This window comes from Talpa occidentalis, unplaced genomic scaffold, assembly GCF_014898055.3.
Source record: "Talpa occidentalis isolate TD23 unplaced genomic scaffold, MPIMG_talOcc4v2.1 talOcc4.12, whole genome shotgun sequence".
Taxonomy (NCBI): domain Eukaryota; kingdom Metazoa; phylum Chordata; class Mammalia; order Eulipotyphla; family Talpidae; genus Talpa; species Talpa occidentalis.
The window spans coordinates 38,159,441-38,177,685 of NW_023601212.1; the positions used below are offsets into that span (position 1 = coordinate 38,159,441).

At 35.9% G+C, this 18,245-nt stretch overlaps 1 pseudogene; it reads left to right on the forward strand.

Moving 5' to 3' along the window:
- LOC119242147 (olfactory receptor 7A10-like) overlaps window positions 1–18,042 on the forward strand; it is a 26,435-nt pseudogene extending 8,393 nt beyond the window's left edge.
- The last annotated feature ends 203 nt before the right edge of the window (window positions 18,043–18,245 follow it).

An 18,245-nucleotide genomic window follows, 5' to 3' on the forward strand; every position in this document is an offset into this window, starting at 1 on the left:
TCCTCTTTAAAGGATTTTCCATGTCTACTCTTACTAGGAATTTCTGTCCCACTCATTCTTTTCCCCAAGAGGCAACACATTTTAAAGTTTTAATAAAACATTCTTTCATGCATTTGAAGGAAATATTCTGAGTCCTGAATTCAGCTTGGAAAAATAGCAGTTAAATTCACAAAGACAGCAACAAAATGAATAACAAAAGACTTCTTAAAAAGTAAGAGTACTTTAAATGATCTCTAGGATATCACTAAGGAATAATATTCACATTATAAAGGTCCAGAAGGTTAAGAGAGAAAAGGTCAGAAAAATATTTTAGGAAATATGGTTGCAAAGATCCCTAATATGGTGAAGGAAACAGACATCTAGGTATACAGGTGAGTTCCAAATAAGAGAAACTCAAAGAGATCCAGAACAAGACACATTATCATTATTATAGTAACATTTGAAGATTGAGGGTCTTAAAAGTAGGATGGGTAAAACAATTTTTTGTTATCAGACTATCAGCATTTTCCAATAGAATCTTTAGAGGTCAGAAAAGAGTGTTATGACAGACTCGAGGTGTTAAAACAGACAGACTTACAACCAAGAACACATTTAAAATTGAAAGAGAGTTTAAGAGCTTCACAGACAAGAAAAACAAAAGTTCATTACCAATAAACTGAAGTTGCAACACATGTTTAAGGGCCGTCTATAAACTGAAAGCAAATGGCACTAGCAAACAACAAGAAAACATACAAAAGAAAAAAATCTCACCAGAAAAGATCAGCATAGATTATCAAGTAGTGAATTTTATATCAAGCCTGGGTGCAAAGGATAAAAGTAATAAAATTAAATACAATAATTAGTGAAAGGGTATATATGTGTGTGTACGAAGAGGAACCATGAATATAGCCAGAGAAAAAAATTGACAAAATGGCAATATATGTTACCTTTCTATAGTTGCTTTAAATGTAAATGGATTAATTTTCCAACCATAAGACATAGAATAGCTAAATAGATAAAAGCAAAACAAGATCCAACTATAAGTTGCATATAAAACTCACTTCAGGGTTAAGGACACAAACTGAGAATAAAATGGTAGGAGAAAAGTCCATGCAAATGGAATAAAAAAGGGAGTTGATACAATTATACTCAAAAAAGACAAAATAGACTTTAATATAAGGACTGTCATGGAGACAGAGCTGGGCATTATATAATGATGAAGGATTCAATCCTCAAAATATAGTCATTAGTATATTAAAACTCAACACAAGAGCATGAACAAATTTAGCAGACTTCTAGAGAAAAATGACAGCAACACATTAATAATAGGGGATTTTGTCCCCACCAATATCAAAGGTTGTATAACCTAGACAGAAAATTGACAAAGCAACATTAAAGGAAACTGTTTAAAATGGTACTGTTTATTATGATGTAACTTGGGGTAATCAGGTATATGATTTAGGGATATGGGCTCACAATTTTTCAGATAGATGTTATCATACCATACTACCAAAGCAACCATAATTCTCCACCAGATTCTACTGGGCCCCATTCCCACTGTGTGCCCAACTCTCACATTAATGCTCAATAGGTTCAGATCTGTGATCAGATTTGAAGGATTTATTTTAGTTTGGGTTTGTCTGTTCCTTTGACTGGTTTCTTTATATTCCACATATGAGTGCAATCATCTGATATTTGTCTTTCTTCTCACTTACTTCACTTAGCATAGTCCTCTCCAGTTCCATCACATATCATGCTTTTAAAAGAACAATAGTGTTCCTTTATGTATATATACTAAATGTTCTCTATCCACTCACCTGTCACTGGGCACTTAGGTTGTTTTCATGACTTGGCTATTATAAATAGTGCTCCTAGAACATAGGAATGCCTATATCCCTTTAATTTAGTGTTTTTGCATTCTTTTGGTAGACATTTCGGAATGGAATTGTGGGATTGTATGGTAGATCTATTAGTAATAATTTCAGAAACTTCCATACTGTTTACCATAGGGGCCAAGCCAGTATATATTCCTACTAATATTGCATGAAGTTTTCTTTGACTCCACACACTCCCAACACAGTTTCTAGTCTAGCCCATTCTTATGGGTGTGATGGGATATCCCGTTGTGTTTGTTTGCTTTTCATTATTAGTCATGACGATGAGCATTTTTTTCCTTTTGCATGTCTTCTTCAGATAAATGTTAGCCTTTTGCATGTCTTCTTCAGATAAATGTCTTTTTAGCTCTTCTATCCATATTTTGATTGACTTATTTTCCCCCATTTTTTGAGTTATGTGAGTTCTTGTGTGTCTTGATTATAAGCTCCTTTTCAGATTATGATGTGCAAATATTTATAATCTTTTGGCCCTCTTTCTTTTTTCATTTTTTAAAGATTTATTTATTTATTTATTTATTTATTTATTTATTTATTTATATAAGCACTGGGTACAGTCAGAAGAGCAGGAGGGTGAGAGAATTCACCAGAGCCAGAGCAGGGAACAGAACAGGCAGACCGACGAAATACACTGCTGAGGGGAGCAGTGGGTACAGCAGGAGAGGTCTGCGTGCCATGTGAGACCCTCACTGGCAGCTGGGGATCGAACCAGCACTGCAGAGGCTGTGGGCAGCTTCACAGCCCAGCCCTCATCTACTGTGCCACCAGGGGAGGACCTCTTTTTTCATTTTAATGAGAATTTCTATCAATGTGCAGGAGATTTTTATTTTTATTTGGTCCCATTTGTTTAATTTTGTTTCTGTTTCCCTTTCCAAAGCATTCATTGGAAGCCAGTGTTGCTAACCTCTATGAAAAATTGTGGAGTTTCCTCAAAATATTACAGATAGGACTACCACATGATCCAGCAATTTAATTCCTTGGTATTTATCTGAATAATGGAAAAACACTAATGAGATATGTCCACTCCTATGTTCATTGAAGCATTATTCATAACAGTGAGTTTGTGGAAGAACATGAGTGCCCAATCAATGTCAGATTAGTGAATAAAGAAGATATGACACATATACAAAGAAAATAACCCAGCTAAAAGAAGGTGAAACCTTGCCATTTATGACAACATGGATGGACCTGGAGGTAATTATGCTAGGCTAAATAAGTCAGAAGAAGACAAATAATTTCACTCACATGTAGAAGACAAATGATTTCATTCCCATGTAGAAGATAAAGAAAATATACAAAAAAAAAAAAAAGACAAAACCCAAATCAAAGTAAACCCCAGAAGTCTGACTTTAGAACTGGTGTTATCATGAGGAAGGATAGGGAATAAAGTGGGGGAGGGGCTCAGTGGACTATGGTGGAGGCCTATGGGTGCTTTATGGTATGGGTAGCATGAACCTATACATCTGAAACATAGGTAGTGTTGCAATCTATTATTATCTATATCAATAAAAATAATACAAAAATAAGAATTCAGGATTAAAAAAAGATTAAATCCTGCTATTTTCAAAACATGGATGGGTCTGGAAGGATTTATGCTTAGTAAAATAAACCAGACAAAGATAATCACTGGGTTATTTCACTCTAATGCAGTATATAGAGAAAACAGCAGATGAACTAAAGAAATCATAAAATTTTGGACTTAAGACTAGTTATCAGTTGAGAGAATGAGAGGGGGAATGTTAAATTGGGACAAAGAGAATATTGCTATGGTGAAGGATATCATTGGATTTTTAGCAGTAAACCTAATATAGTGTTCAGATGGTCATTGTCAGTAGTGCACACCTGAAACTTACATAATGTTGTAATGCAATGCTATTTCAATACTATTAAAGAAAAAAAAATTTTATTGCAAACCAATAGTACTTAAATAAAAATATCAGTAAATGGTAGAAAAACCCAAATGTTAAAGGAGTTCTTCTACTGGAAAAGATAAAGCAAAAGAATACAAAACCTTGAGCTATACCATAATTTACAGAATCAGAAACATAAGCAAGAATAGCAAGACAACAAGCAAAAGTTACAGAGCAGAAGATAAAAACAGAATCTATCATATCAAATGATGGTGAGCACAAAAAGACTCTTTTAGGTACAGAAAGTTTGTCACAATCCTTATGGGAACAACAACAAAAAAAAACACCTGGAGCCTTACACTCAGAAGAAAAAGTGAAAAAAAAAAAAAAATGAAAGAACCCCCAGGCAAAGCCATCCAAATGAAAAGGTAGTTAGAAGCACATGGAAAAAGCAGCAACAGAAATACAAAGCAATGAGAAAATAAAAGACAATGTGGCTGTATCACTATTAATAATTACCCTAAATGTGAATGACCTGAATGCACAAATCAAGAGATATCAAATGGTTGGATGAATCAAAAAGCCAGATCCATCTATATTTTACATACAATAGTCCCACATCAGATCTAAAGACAGTCTTTTAATGAGAGGTTTGAGTAAGTTATTCTAAGATAATAACTCAGAGGGAAACATAGGAAATTTTATTCTCATTTATAATAAATTGACTTTCAGCCAAAAAAAGTAACAAGAGACAAAGATGAAGGATTATTCATCAAGAAGATATGACTGTTACTAATATATATGCACAAAAAGGCAGCTAAATATATAAAATAATTATTAATGGAAATAAAGGGCACATTGACAGCTATACCATAATAGTAGGGAATCTTAGTGCATGTCTTACAGCAATAGACATTACATGCAGATAAAAATTAACAAGGTAAAATTTCCGTTAAATAAATATTTAACAGAAGGACCTAATAGATATACATTCAAAGTTCCAATTAAAAAATTAATATTTTTTTTGTCAAGCTAACATAGACTATTTCCAATTGATCTATGATCTAACATGACTTCATAGATCATATATTGGGGCAGAAAAAGATAATACAAAAAAATGGATGATAATAGAGTCTCAATAAATATGCAAAGTATGAAAGCATATCAAGACTTTCAAATCACAGTGGTATATACATGCAATGGAACGTACTCCACAATCAAAAAAAGATAAACTCATGCCATTTGTGGCAACATGGTGGAGCTGGAAGGGATAATATGAAGTGAAATAAGTCAGGAGAAAGATAAATACTAGATGATGTCACTAATATGTGGAACAGAATGTAAATTAAGGGACCAGGAAAAAGACTAATTATAATAAAGTAAAAATCAAAATCAACAAGCCACTATAAACCAGAGACACACTACTGTGGCATAGGGGAGGGAGTAGGAAGGATTAGAGTCAAAATAAGTGGGGGTGGAAATTGTATGGGGAATATGACCAAGATGAAAATGCACACATTGTGCAAAAATGAAAAATGATGTAAAAAATATGTAAAATAAAAAAAGAGTTAGATAAAGAAAAGCTTAAAAACTAACCCTTGATAACTGACTATAGAATTGAATCTTCAAGTTGGGGAGAGCTTGGGGAGGATTATGAGAAAATAGGGAAAGAAGTTTGTGGACTGTGTGTGATTTCACTATGGTGGTATCCCAATGTTATCCCAATTAAAAATAAATTAATTTCTAAAATCACATGATCATATTAGTAGATTCTGAAAAAGTACTTGACAACATTCAATACCTGCTGATGATGAAAGCCGTTAATGGATAAGGGCTATCTCAATATAATAAATGCCATATATGATAATCCCATACTTAATATTTTATTAAATGGTAAAGAACTGAAAAATTTTACTAGGATTTAGAACAAGACAAGGATGTCCACTCTCACCACTACTTTTTAACTTAGTCTGGAAGTCCTAGCCAGAGCAATTAGGCAAGAAAAAGATAAAAGGAACTCAAATTGAATAAGAAGTAAAACCATCATTGTTTGTGATGATATACCAATATACATAGAAAATCCTAAAGATTTCACTAAAAACTACTAGACATGAGTACAATAAAACAGCAGGATTAAAACCATTATTTATAAATCTGTTACATTTCTATTCCTAGAGAATGAATTAGAATAAGGAGAAATTTAGAAAATAATCCCATTTACAGTCACTCTAAAAGGATGAAACATCTGGGAGGAAACTTAACAAGAAGGTCCTATACACTTAAAACTATAAGATATTGTTAAAATAAAAAGTAGATACAAGGAAATGCAAAGCTATCCTATGTTCATGGACTGGAAGAATTAATGTTCCTCAAATGATCAACTTACTTAAAATGATTTCTAAATTTAATGCAATCCCTATTAATCCCAATTTTCTTTTCAGGTAAATAGAACAAGAATTCTAAAATTTGTGTGGCACTACAAATGATCCCAAATATTCAAAACAACTGTGAGAACAATGAAGAAAAATGGACGTATTCCGCTCCTAGTCTTCAAACTGTACTACAAAGTGATAGCAGTCTTTGACAAAGGAACCACAGCCATACAATGGAAACAAGAAAAATCTCTTCAACACATGATATTGGGAAAAATGGATAGTTACATGCCCAAAAAATGAAATTATATCCATAATTAATTCCATACACAAAAATTAGTCAAAAATGGATTAAAAAGGGCCTCCCCAGTGGTGCAGCGGTTGAGCGCTGGGTTGCAAAGCTGCCTGCAGCCTCTGCAGCGCCAGTTTGATCCCCAGTCACTGGATGAGGCTCCCACATGGCACACAGACCTCTCCTGCCACCCGCTGCTCCCCTCAGCAGTGTACTTCATCAGTCTGCCTGTTCTGTTCCCCACTCTGGCTCTGGTGAATTCTCTCACCCTCCTGCACTTCTGACTATACCCAATGCTTGTATAAATAAATAAATAAATCTTTTTAAAAAATGGATTAAAGATTTGGATATTACATGGCATGGCAGACCTCTCCTGTCTCACCTGCTGCTCCCCTCAGCAGTGTCTTTCAGTCAGTCTGCCTGTTCTGTTCCCCACTCTGTCTCTGGTGAATCCTCTCACCCTCCCATACATCTGGCCTGTACCCTGGTTCTTGTATGCATGAATAAATAAATCTTTTTTAAAAAGATTTGGATATTATAACTGAAACTTAAAATACTTAAAAGAAAGCATAATGGATACATTCTTGGACATTAACCACAGCAATACATAATATTTGGGGCTACAACTCCACTGATGACAAGTAAGAAAACAAAAGTAAAAATAAATAATGGGGAATATATCAAACTAAAAATCTTTTATACCTCAAAATACTGGTAAGCTATATTTGCACACAACACTGACTAATTTCTAAAATATAAAATATACTTATATATTCCAACAAGAAAATAATATACAACCCAATGAAAACATGGGCAAAGACTTACATAGGCACTCTTCTTACAAAAGACATTCAATTGGTCTATAAGCACATGAAAACCTATGCAACCTCACTATTATAAGAGAAATGCAAATTAAAACTATACTGAGATATCTATCACTCCATTCCTGTGACAATGACCTAATATCAAACAGAATGGAAATAACAAAATATTGGTGAGGATGTGGTGAAAAAGTAACTCTCATACACTGTTTGAGGGAATGCAGTTTGGTACAGCCTCTTTAGAAAGTGGTATGGAGATAACTTGGAGGAAGGTGTCAGGAGAAGGAGGGACAAGGACAAAGAAGCACAATGGTGTATGGTGGAAGATTATGGTTCTTTGGAGGTGGGTGCACTATGGTAACAATGCCTGAAGGGGGCCACCCTACACTTCTATAATGGAAGCAATGATGTAAAGTGATTATCAACTCAATACATTTCTTAAAAAGTAAAAATGGAAATCCCATATGATCTAACAACACCTTTGCTGGTATTTACCCAAAGAATATGAAAATACTAACATGAAAAGATTTTTGTTCATACCAGCAGTATCCACAGTTGGCAAGCCAAGAAACCAACCTAAGTGCACAATGACAGATTGTAGGATAAAGAAATTGTGGACCACAGACTCACTGGAATACCACTCAGATATTTAAAAAGATCAAGTAGTAGATTTGGGGACAAAATGGATAGACCTTGAAGACCTATGCTAAGTCAAATAAGTCAGAAAGTAAATTCAGGTATAGGAAGATTTCACTTATATGTGGAATATAAATAACCAGAAAATATATGCTTGTAAAGCACAACAAAAGCAATTCTTCGATTATGTACAAAACACATTGTTTACCGAGGGAACAGGAGGGAGGGAAGAGGGCACACAGGAAGATGGGGTTTGGTGAAGGTTTGATGGTGGATGAGTGATCCTGTGCATGTATGGGGGGGGTAAAAAATGTAGCCCCAAAGTGATATAGACATGTAAGCAATAAAAAATATTAAAAAGCAATAATATAAAAAATGTTAAATAAAATACTGTGGTATTGGGGAAAAAAACAGAAACATAGGTCAATGGAATAGAATTTTGAGCCCAGAAGTAAACCCTCAGGATTTGGTCATTAACTTATGACAAAAGCACCAAGACCATACACTGGGAAAGGAAAACACTTTTAACAAATGGTGCTGGGAAATCTGGATAACAACAAACTAGATCATTATTTAACATCATAAACAAAAATTAACTCAAAATGGATTAGAGACTTGGATTAACACTTGAAACCAGAAAATACACAAAGGAAAATACAGGCACATTCCTGGACGTGTGCTATAGAGATGTCTTGGGGATTTGCCTTCAACTGCAAAAGATATAAATGTAGGGCCTTCCCTGGTGGTGCAGGCGGTTGAGCACCAAGTGCCACACTCTGAAGTTGTCCCCAGCCTCTGCAGTGCTGGTTCGATCCTGGCTAGCGGGTGAGGGTCCCACATGGCATGGCAAACCTCTCCTGTCTCACTGCTGCTCCCCTCAGCAGTGTATTTCAGTCAGTCTGCCTGTTCTGTTCCCCACTCTGTCTCTGGTGAATCCTCTCACCCTCCCGTGCATCCGGCCTGTACCCCGGTTGTATAAATAAATAAATAAATAAATAAATAAATCTTTTTTAAAAAGATATAAATGTAAACATAAACTAACAGAATAACATCAAGGTAATAATCTTTTGCTCAGTGAAATTAACCACTAATAAAACAAAAACAAAACTACTTAATGGGAGAAGGTATCTGTACATCATCAACTGACAAGTTATTAACAAAGAACCCATATAACTAAACAACAACAAAATAGCAAACACCCCAATCAAAACTTGGGCAGATGACCTCCAAATAAGATATACAGATGGCCAATAGATATGAAAAAAAATGTTCAACTTCACTTATTATTCAGGAAATGCAAATCAACCCACAATGAAACATCACCTCAACCCTAAGAGAAGACCCATATAAAAGAGCCTGGAAACAGCAAGTGCTGGCAAGAGTCTGGAGCAAAAGGAACACTCATGCATCCTGAATGGGAATGTACATCTGTGCAGCCTCTATGGAACATGGTATGAAGACTCTTTAAAGAAATAAAACTAGATCTGGCTGCCAGAGCCCAGAGGGGGATCCAGTCAGTGCAGGGGCAGACTGAGGGTATATGGAAGTGCCCTCCAACTCCACATCTTAGATCAGGGACCTTCGGAGTGTTTGCAACACACCTAGACTGCTTGGAGCTGGGCAAGGGCTGTGCTCACAGCCAGAGATGAGCTGAAAAGCCCCCATAAGCCAGTCCCCATCTAGTCCAGTCAGGGCCTGGGCAGACCTACGGTGCACAGTAGTGTCCCCTCCCCCACCCCACTCCCCATCTTAGATCAGGGACCTTTGGCGTGTTCGCAACACACCTAGACTGCATGGAGCTGGGAAAGGGCTGCTCTCACAGCCAGAGGTGAGCTGAAAAGCCCCCACAAGCCAGTCACCATCTGAGCCAGAGCCCAGAGGGGGATCCAGTCAGCACCAGGGCAGACCACGGACAGATGGACTGAAGTACCCTCCTGACTCCCCATCTTAGATCTGGGACCTTTGGCATATTTTCAACACACCTAGACTGTGTGGAGTTGGGAAAGGGCTGCATCCACAGCGAGAGGTGAGCTGAAAATCTGCCGCAAGTCTGTGAGCTGAAAAGCCCCCACAAGCCCGGCACTCTGGGTATCAGTCTGAGCTCAGATGGGGATCCAGCGATTTGGAGCCCAGCAGGTGATCCTGCCACCACAGGGTAGACTGTGGGACAATAAGATCCTCCTTGGAATTAAAAAAAATACAGAAGAAGGGCCTCCCCGGTGGCGCAGCAGTTGAGCGCTGGGTTGCGAAGCTGCCCGCGGCCTCTGCGGCGCCGGTTCGATCCCCGGCTGCTCCCCGGCCACCAGAGGAGGGTCCCACATGGCGCGCAGACCTCTCCTGCCGCCCGCTGCTCCCCTCAGCAGTGTACTTCTGTCCTTCTGCCTGCTCTGCTCCCTGCTCTGGCTCTGGTGTGTTCTCTCACCCTCCCGCGCTTCTAACTGTACCCAGTGCATGTGTAAACAAAGCAAACAAACAAACAAACAAATAAATAAATAAATAATGCCTCTATTTAAAAAAAAAAAAATACAGAAGAAGGAGATTCTCTGTGACAGCTGCCACTAACATATTCATAGTACTACTGCCCTACTGGAATTCAGACATAACAGTTTTTGACTCGATTGGACCACTAGTTTCCGACATCCCAGAAAGCACACCAAAAAGATGCCAGCCAGTACCAGTAACAAAGTGTCCCAACACCAGCACATAGGACAAATTAGAAAACAAGCAGCAGGGAGAAGAAAAACAACATTCAACCTAGCAACTCCTCAGGAAAAGACACACCACAAAAAGAAAACCATCTACCAGATTGCAACAACAGTGACTTGGAAGAACTTCTGAGCTTTCCAGAAAGAGAATTTAAAACTGCCATGATTAAAAAACTGACAGAAGTCATTAAGGAAAACAACGATCAAAAGAATGAAATTGAGTCTCTAAAGAGGGAAGTGAAGGAAATGCAGGAGATCAAAGATTAAATGGAAGAGATAAAGAACTCTGGGAAAGGCAGTGATAACAGAATAGATGAAATGGAAGAACAAATAAAAAAACAAAGAAACAAAAAAAAAGAACCAAAACAGAAAAGGAAAGAGAAGTACAAATGAAAAATACTGAAGAAGACTTCAGGAACTATCTGACTATGAGGAAAGGAAATATAAGACTTATAGGAATCCCAGAAGGAGAGAAGAGAAACCTAGGAACAGAGAAAATATTCAAGGAAATAATTGAAGAGGACTTCCCAAACATGAAGAAGGAGCTGAAAATAGACACACAAGAAGCAAGAAGAACACCAAACTTCCATAATGAAGGAAAAAATACATCAAGACACATCATAGTAAATCTCTCAAGAATTCAAGGCAAGAAAAAATAATGAAGCTGACAAGAGGGAAGAAACAAATAGCATACAAAGAAAAACCAATCAGGCTGACATCAGACATAGTCAACAGATTCCATGACAACAAATGCAAACCAAGAATACTCTATCCTGCAAAGCTTTCCTTCCTTCATGAAGAAAGAATAAGGACCTTCCCAGACAAACAGAAACTCTGGAAATTCATTATGTCTAAACCTCTACTCCAAAAAATACTACAAGGAGTCCTAAAGTCAGAACCAACAGAGGAATGAATAACAACAAACCAAGGCCAAAAAAAAATTATTAAAAGAATAAATAAAATCAGAGGAAAGACAAACAAAATGGCAAATACAGATGCTAACATATCAATATTAACTCTAATTGTAAATGGACTAAACTCTTCAATAAAAAGACACAGAGCTGCAGGCTGGATTAAGAAACAAAACCCAACCTTTTGCTGTCTCCAGGAAACACATTTAACTACAAAAGATAAAAATAGACTCAAAGTGAAAGAATGGAAAACAATCCTGCAAGCAAATGGACCAAAAAAGGAGGCAGGAACAGCTATACTTATATCAGATAAAACAGATTTCAAACTCAAAAAGGTAAAAAGAGATCCCAATGATCACTGCATTATGATCAAGGGGACAATACTTCAATAAGAAATAACACTCATTAACATATACTCACCAAATAAAGAAGCACGAAAATATATCAGACAACTATTATCATCTCTGAAAAGAGACATCAGAGAAAACACATATGTACTAGGAGACTTCAACACACCACTATCAATAATGGCTAGATCAACGAGACAAAATATAAGTAAGGACACTAAAGCTCTAGGTAAGGATCTAGACCTCATGGGCTTAACAGACATCTATAGAACAATAAACCCAAAAAAATCAGAGTACACATTTTTCTCAAGCGCACATGAATCATTCTCCAGGATTGATCACACTGGGACACAAGACAAACATCAACAGATATATCAAGATTCAAATCATACCAACCATCATCTCTGACCATGAAGGCATCAAAGTAGAAATAAACCATAAAAAGAAGGCAAGGAACTCTCCTACCCCATGGAGAATGAAACCCACACTTCTGGAAGACCACTGGACTAATGAGGAGATCAAAGAAGAAATTAAAAAATACTTTGAGTTGACTGACAAGGAGGACACCAATTTCCTAAACATATGGGATGCAGCAAAAGAAGTAATAAGAGGAAAATATATAGCAATAGAAGTTCACATCGAGAAACAAGAAAGAACTCAAAGAAACGACCTAATCTCAAAGCTCAAAGAACTAGAAAAAGAACAACAACAACAAAAAAACCAAAAACCAGTAGATGAAAAGAAATAATAAAAAAAGCAGAAATACTTGCAATTGAAACTAAAAAGCGATCCAAAAGATGAATGAAACCAAAAGCTGGTTCTTCAAAAAAATAAATAAAATAGACAAACCTCTAGCCAGGCTCACAAAGGAAAACTGGGAGAAAGCACAAATAACTAGGATCACAAATGAAAGAGGAGAAATCACAATAGACACAGCAGAAATCAAAAGAATAATCAGAAACTACTATGAACAGGTATATGCAAACAATTTCAACAATCTAGAAGAGATGGACAAATTCCTGCAACTCTGCAATCACCCAAAGCTAGATAAAGAAGAAATAGAACACCTAAAAAGAGCAATTACAAGCAGCAAAATTGAAATGGTAATCAAAAACCTGCCCAAAAACAAAAGCCCAAGACCTGATGGATTTACAAATGAATTCTACCAAACATTCAGAAATAAATTAGCGCCTATCCTTCACAAACTCTTTCAAAAAATTGAGAAGGAAGGGATAATACCAAAGATGTTCTATGAAGCCAACATTACACTAATACCAAAAATGAACAAGGACAACACAAAAAAAGAAAACTACAGGCCAATCTCTCTAATGAACATGGATGCAAAAATCCTCAATAAAATTTTAGCTATCAGAATCCAACAATGTATCCATAAGATAATTCACCACGACCAAGTAGAATTTATTCCAGGGACACAAGGATGGTTCAACATCGAAAATCAATCAATGTTATCCAACACATCAACAAAAAGAAATATAAAAACCATATGATGATATCAATAGATGCTGAGAAAGCTTTCGGCAAAGTACAACACCCGTTTATGATAAAGGCCCTTGAAATTCTCAGGATACAAGGAACATACCTCAACATCACAAAGGCCATATATGACAAACCCATAGCCAGTATCATTCTCAATGGTGAAAAGCTGAAAGCATTTCCATTAAGATCTGGAACAAGACAAGGATGTCCACTCTCACCACTGCTTTTCAATATAATACTGGAAGTCCTAGCCATGGCAATAAGGCAAGAGAAAGACATACAAAGAATCCAAATAGGCAAGGAAGAAATCAAACTATCACTACTCACAGATGATATGATAATATACATAGAGAACCCCAAAAACTCCACAGAAAAACTACTTAAACTAATCAATCAGCTTACTAAAGTAGCAGGATACAAAATCAACATGCAAGAATCAGTAGCCTTCCTATACACAAACAATAAATCTGAAGAAGAAATAAAAAAAGATTCCTTTTATTATTGAAACAAAAAAATCAGATACTTAGGAATAAACCTAACAAAAGAGGTAAAGGACCTATACAAAGAAAACTATAAAACACTGTTAAAAGAAATAGAAGTAGACACAAAGAAATGGAAAGACATCCCCTGCTCATGGGTTGGAAGAATTAACATTATCAGAATAGCCATCCTACAAAAAGCAATTTACAGATTCAATGCTATTCCAATAAAAATTTCAATGACATTCTTCAAAGAATTAGCACAATTATTGATGAAATTCATAAGGAATCACCAAAAACCCCAAATAGCCAAAGCTCTCCTGAAAAAAAAAGAAGGGAATGGAGGCATCACATGCCCAGACTTCAAACTATACTGCAAAGCCATAATAATCAAAACTGCATGGTATTGGCACAAGAACAGACATACAGACCAATGGAATCAAATAAAAAAACCAGAAATAAACCCACAGATTTATGGTCAACTAATCTTTGACAAAGGAGCAAAGACTATGCATTGGAGCAAAGAAAGTTTGTTCAATAAATGGTGCTGGGAAAACTGGGTCGCTACATGCAAAAGAATGAAGCTTGACCACTACCTCACACCATACACAAAAATCAACTCAAAATGGATTAAAGAACTAGACATAAGACCTGAAACCATAAAATACATAGAAGGAAATATAGGCGAAACACTATGTGATTTGCATATCAAAGACATCTTTACAGAAACATCACCCAAAGCAGTGATAGTGAAGGCAAAGATCAACAGCTGGGAATACATCAAATTAAAGAGCTTCTGCACAGCAAAAGAGACAATAACAAAAACAAAGAGAAACCCCACCAACTGGGAGAACATTTTTGCACACAACACTAATGATAAAGGACTGATCACAAAAATCTGCAAAGAGCTGATGAGACTCAACAACAAAGAAAGTAATCCAGTCAAAAAATGGGCAGAAGAGCTAAAAAGAAACTTCTCTAAAGAGGAAATGCAAATGGCCAACAGGCATATGAAAAATTGTTCAACATCACTTGTAATCAGGGAAATACAAATCAAAACTACCATGAGATACCATCTTACACCAGTGAGAATGGCACATATTAAAAAAACTAGCAACAACAAATGTTGGCGAGGGTGTGGAGAAAAAGGGAATCTTCTGCACTGTTGGTGGGAGTGCAAACTGGTCCAACCACTATGGAGAGCTGTGTGGAGATTTCTGGACCTACTAAACATAGAGTTTCCATATGATCCAGCAATTCCACTCCTAGGTATCTACCCAAAGGACACAGAAACATCAATTCCAAAGAGCACCTGCACCCCTATGTTTATATCAGCACTATTTACAATAACTAAGCTTTGGAAACAACCCAAATGCCCAAAAATAGATGACTGGTTCAAGAAGATGTGGTACATATACACCATGGAATATTACTCAGCATTCAAAAAAGATAAACACATGCAATTTGCAGCAACATGGATGGCGCTGGAAGGGATCATGCTCAGCGAAATAAGTCAGAAAGAAAAAGAAAAGTACTGGATGGTCTCACTCATAGCAGGAATTTAGAAAACCTAAATAAGAAACCAGGAAAATGACTAATCAATACAAAGTAAAAATCAAAATCAACAAGCAACTATAAACCAGAGACACACTAGGTGGGGGGTGGGGTGCCGAGGGAGCGGTGGGAAAAAGAAGGACTAAAGTCAGAATAAGGGGGGAGGTGCAATTGTATGGGGAATATAACCAAAATGAAAATGCATATATTGTGCAAAAATGAAAAATGATGTAAGAATTATAGAAAATAATATATTAATAAAAAAGAAATAAAAGTAGAAATTCCAAATGATCCAGCTAGCTACTTTTTTCCTGAAGAACATGACAATTCTAATTCCAAAAGATATATGCACCCCAATGTTGACTGCAACAGTATTCACCAAGGTCATGACTTGGAAACAGCCTAAATGCCCATTGACAGATGACTGGATAAAGAAGATGTGGCATATGCACTCAATGGAATACTATTCAACTATTAAAAAAGATGAAATATATCCTTTTGCCACAACATGGATGGAACTTGAGATCATTATGCTAAGTCGGGTAATTCAGAAAGTGAAAGATAGCTTCTGCATGGTTTATTTCACATATATAATACATATAGCCAAGACATAATCAATTATCACTAGAAAAAACAAAGAAAATGAACTAATAACAACAACAACAAAAACATCTTAGACTCTGAAAAAAATGTTGGTTGTTTGTGGGGCAAAGGAAAGGGTTGGGAAGAAATGGTAGATGGTATCAAAGTTACACTGGGAATGGTACTAAAACTTGGGTGGTGGGGATGTAAGACTTCTATACATAAGGAGGTATGAAGCTCTACTCCTGAAAAGTATATATTCTTGCAAATCAATAATTAAAAGAAAATTTTAAAAGAAAATTAAATTTAAAAATTAGATGAAAAGCATAATTTAACAAAGGATGTGAAATACATGTACAATGAAAACTACAGAACATTATTGAAAGAATTAAAGAGCACAAATGGAAAGATATGCCATTGTTGTGGATTGGATAATTAACATTGTTAAAATGGACTTTTTACATGAAGAAATAAACAGATTCAATGTTATCCCCACCAAAATCCTAATGGTGGTCTTCACAGAAATAGAATAAAATTCATAAAGTTTGTGTGGAACCAGGAAAAAAGACTTTCAACATCCAAAGCAAAGTTGAGAAAAATGAACAAAATTGGAGCTATCACATTCCATGATTTCAAACTATACTACAAAATATAGTAATAAAATACTATCATATTGTAATAAAAATACACATACAGAGCAAAAGAACATAATTGAGATTTCACAAATAATTTTACATAATAAGGATATCTAATGTAGGACAATGGAGCCAAAAACATGCAATGGAGAAAAATGGCATTTCAACAAATGGTGTTGAGAAAACCCGACAGCTGCATGGTAAAGAAACTAGACCACTCTCTTACACACACAAAATTTTAAATGGATCAAAATCTTGAATGTAAGATTTGAAGCTATAAAATACATTGATGAAAACATAGATGGCATCTCTTCCACGCTGCTTTTGTGATGCCCTTTTTGAGTCAACTTCAATGGTAAGGGAAACAAAAGCAAAATAAACCAATAGGACTACATGAAACTACACAGAGAAAAAAATCATTAAAACAAGAAGTCAACCTACTGAATGAGAGAAGATATTTATAAATCATATATCTGGCAAGGAGTTAGTATCCAAATTATACATATTTTAAAAACTCTAGATTGCTGAATAGTTTTCCATTGTGTCTTCATACCACATCTTCTTGATCCACTCATCTATTGCTGGGCATTTAGGTTGAAAAAGACAAACTCTTGCCATTCAGAGCAACATGGATGGAGCTGGAAGGGATTATGCTCAGTGAAATAAGCCAGAAGGAAAAAGAAAAATATGGGATAATTTCACTTATAGGAGGACAATAGGAGAACCAAATAAGGGATCAGGAAAAATAATAAGAAATAAATAGACAAAACTAGCAGGCAACTATAAATCAAAGACATTTTGCAGAGGAGGAGGAAGGAGAGGGATTTAAACAGGGGGTGGGAAGAACACAAGGGGCTCTGGTGATGGTTCATGGATGACTTGGTGGTGGGACTATTACAGGGACTACACCTGAGAGGAGAAATCAAATATAGCACAAAAAATTATTTAATTTATCCTTTAGAGAAAGTGATGATAAATTTATCCTTTAGAGAATTTATAAATTTATAAATTTATCCTTTAGTAATTTATCCTTTAGAGAAAGTGATGATAAATTTATGTGCCATGATTTAATAGAAAAGTGAACAAAGGGAATTATCCATAATTTAAAACAGAAAATACACAACATACATCCATAGAAGTGACAATATGAATGTTTGTTTCCAGAACTTGCATTTCAAGTTACTATCTACCTCTCTTGGTCTGTTTCTTTCTAATACATACTGAACCTGCTCAAATACACACCTTAAATTTAAAAAAAAAAAAAAATGCTCTCAGTTCACTGTACTTGCCTCCAAAGTGAATACACTATTTCATACTGTCCTTAAAAGGAAAACACCCTACATACTTTACTGGAGTCTCTCATTTTTGCCTCATTTTTACAGGGTAAAGTATTCTTGGTTGGCATTTGCTGTCTTGAAGTTTGTTGAATATGTTACTCCATTCTCTTCTTGCCCGTAGTGTTTCTTCGGAGCAATCTGAGGTTAACCTGAACGATTTTCCCTTATAGGTTATGTTTCTCCCCTTGCCAGTTTCAATTATTTTTTCTTTGTCTTGGACTCTTGAAAGCTTTACTATTACGTGTCTTGCTGTAGTCTTCTTTTCATTGTGATAATTGGGTGTTCTTCTCATTTCTTGTATGTCTATATTCATCTACTTTTTCATACTTGGGAAGTTTTCTTCAATTATCTCCTTG